Below are 3,774 nucleotides of genomic sequence, written 5' to 3'. Positions count from 1 at the left end.
TTTAAAGCAAATTTATTTGTTGTTTATTTGTTCAAAAAAATATGTGTAGCTCTTTGATATTAGAGGCAAACACTGCATTTTTATCACAGTCCCAACAAAGATGTTATGAACATGAGCAGTTGTTTTTCATTTAAATTATTGTATAATTTTAAAATTAACAGAAAAAACAGCCTGGTCTGACTTTAGCTTTGTGAAATTATGCTGTACAAAACACAATCAGCAGACGGACTGAATGAAATGCAAATTCACTCTCTGACAATAGGTGGCGCTGATTTAGCATTTCCATGGTTACCACTATATACACAGCAGCGCTGCGCTGGAGAAAAGAGGAAAAGCCATCAAAACTTGTCTGAAGACAGTTCCCTTCAGAGATACATTCATATCAACCCCAATTTAATATTTATATTATTAGGGCCCGAGCACCGATGGTGTGAGGACCCTATTGGAATTGCTCAGCCAATTATTCTTCTTCTCCAAAATGAATTTTTGAGGGCCTAAACGTTCTCAAAAACTCATGAAACTTTGCACACGCATCAGAAGTGGTGAAAATTTACATCTGATATGGGTTTCAGAATTAGGTGTAGCAAAATGGCTCGATAGCGCCACCTACAAAATTTCAATTAAGCGCCCTTCGTGCTACGTTTCACGTACAGTTATGAAATTCGGTAGGCAGATGTAACAGCCCAATACCTACAAAAAAAGCCCCTTGGTGCAAAGTTTGTAAACCCAACAGGAAGTGAGATATTTTGAATTTTCTATACAAAATTTTGGCAGTTTTTGCCATTTCCACATGTTGTACTTTAACGAACTCCTCCTAGAGCTTAAATCAGATCAACATCATATTTAGTCAGTCTAATCTAAAGGCCTTTGAGACGTTAAATTGCGAAGATCTAGAGTTTTCGCTGAAAGGCGTGTCCGTGGCGGCCTGGCAAAGTTTGATGTTTCGCCATGAAACAGGAAGTTGTTGTAACTCGGGCATACAATGTCTGATCTGCCCCAAACTTCACATGTTTTATTAGAGTCCTGACCTGAAGACATCTATATGACAATATTCAGTTACAGTCATAGCGCCACCTGGGGGAAACAGGAAATGACATGTTTTACACTGTGATTAACTTCTCATAGAGATTAAACCAGATCAACATCATATATGGCCAGTCTAATCTTAAGGCCTTTGAGATGTTAAATTGCAAAGATCTTTGTTTCGCCATGTAAGGTGAATCACTTTTTTGAGGGCCGAAACATACTCGAAAACTCATGAAACTTTGCAGATTCGTCAGAAGTGGTGAAAATTTACATATGATATAGATTTCAGAATTAAGTGTGGCAAAATGGCTCGATAGCGCCACCTAAAAAATTTCAACGTGACACTACGTTTCATGTACAGGTATGAAATTTGGTACACACATCTAACAGCCCAATACCTACAAAAAAGTCTCTTGGAGTGAAATCTGAAAACCAACAGGAAGTCAGATATTTTGAATTTTCTTTGTTTTTGCCATTTCCAGATGTTGTACTTTAACGAACTCCTCCTAGAGCTTTAATCAGATCAACATCATATTTGGTCAGTCTAATCTAAAGGCCTTTGAGACATTAAATTGCGAAGATCTAGAGTTTTCTCTGAAAGGCGAGTCCGTGGCGATCTGGCAAAGTTCGATGTTTCGCCATGAAACAGGAAGTTGTTGTAACTCGGGCATACAATGTCTGATCTGCCCCAAACTTCTATATGACAATATTCAGTTACAGTCATAGCGCCACCTGCAGTCAACAGGAAATGACATGTTTTACACTGTGATTAACTCCTCATAGAGATTTAACCAGATACACATCAAATGTGATCAGTCTAATCTTAAGACCTTAGCAATGATAAATATCAAAGATCTTCAGTTTTCGCTGAAGGGCGTGCCCGTGGCGGACTGACAAAATCTGATGTTTCGTCATGAACGATGAAGCTGTTGTAGCTGAGGCATACTATGTCTGATCTGCTCCAAACTTCACATGTGTGATAAGAGTCCTGGCCTAAAGACATCTATATTACAATATTCAGTTAGCCATAGCGCCACCTGCTGGCAACAGGAAATGGCATGCTTTACACTGTAATTCACTACCAGATTCACATTTCATTATGCCACGAAGTACCAAACATGCTAGAAACACGTTAAATCATACAACACTTGGCTGAGTGCTAATTTATGCGATTAACGGCACTAAAGAAACAGGAAGTTGTTGTAACTCAGGCATACAATGTCCAATCTGCTCCAAACTTCACAAGTCCTGGCCTGAAGACATCAACATAGAAATATTCAGTAAGTGTGGCATTTCGAAATGACTTTGGCATAATTCTCCTGTATTCACTCACTTACATGCATGTCGCCCACTGTTCCTAAGGCCAACAGGTGGCGGTGAACCCGGGTGCGAGGGCCCTTTCATCGCTGCTTGCAGCTTTAATTCTTCCTATATTTCGCGAACAGTGAGTCTGTGCATGGTGCAGTATTTCCTCTGCTGGCGTGTCTGTTCTCCTCTTTGTGTCCGTTTCAGCTTGTGCCTGTGTTAAGGTCCTGTTGACAGGCTTAGTAAATATTTCCTGACATTTTGGTAAATTATTACAGAGCAGTTTGTTTGCAAGCCCGGAATAAAGATAGACCAAAATAAAACTAAAAAACTTTTGGATTTTTGACCAGAGGATTACTGCATCTCTATTTTTGATCATAGCTCAAGTATGCCCCATAAAGGCCTAAGTTACCTAAACATTTGGAGTGAATTATTAAGATTCAAAGTTTCTCTGTAAAGTACACCAAGAAATTGGCTTTATTAAACATTATTTAACACGATTAAGTGGATGTTAATTCCATGAGGATTTTGTGTTATTTTTCAAAGACCAAATAAATTCTTATAAATATTAACCGTAGGCTAATGATAACCATACGAGCTTAACATACGAGTAAATATGAAAATAAGGAGTAAATAAGGAAGATAACATTTTCAAAGACCAAGAACAGCTTAGGCCTACCTCAAGATGCTTTTTCAGATTAGATGTTGAATCCTTTGAAGCCGATAGAAGTTTTGTTGCAGACATAGCTTGCATTGCACTATGATGTTACTGTACATCCTTCTTCATGTTTATAAGTAAAACTGTCTTTGAATTTACACTAGAGAAATGCATTATGCCCTGTTTTCCCGTCCATTTTTTCTCATGTCTGATGACTCTGCAGGTTGCCAATAACTGAACAGGCTGCGCATTTTCTTTTTTTTTTTTTTTTAAACGGACAGAGTCGGAGAATCATCAACAATTTAGCTCGTTGGTTACAAATCATCAAACAGCTTACGTTAATAGCCTGTTAAATGAAATAAACGACATTAAAATTCAAAGTAATCACTTTTGTAATCTAAAATACTTTTTGAATGTAACTGTAATTTGATTTACATTTAAATACGTAACGTTACATGTATTTCGTTACTCCCCAGCCCTGGTTTGAATAGGGCCAATGATAATAGCTTACTGTACAACCGCAGCTGCACAGAGGTAGTGATGTCGTGTGAAGGATCTTCAAACAATTACCACTGTATTTGAAGGATATAATTTGAAGAAAACAGTAAGATTTGCACGTTTTCTTTTTTAAAATACTTTGTCAGTGACGCACCGAGACAGACAATTGTATTTACACTGCAATAAATAAGTAGGCAGATCTTTTTCCACTAAAAATAGCCTATAACTTCCTAAAAGATACAGCTATGGAAAAAACTCCAATGGTCTCTTAATTTTTTCCATAGCTG

Source organism: Chanodichthys erythropterus, chromosome 5, assembly GCF_024489055.1.
Source record: "Chanodichthys erythropterus isolate Z2021 chromosome 5, ASM2448905v1, whole genome shotgun sequence".
In the NCBI taxonomy this organism is placed as follows: domain Eukaryota; kingdom Metazoa; phylum Chordata; class Actinopteri; order Cypriniformes; family Xenocyprididae; genus Chanodichthys; species Chanodichthys erythropterus.
This window is presented reverse-complemented; position numbering follows the sequence as displayed.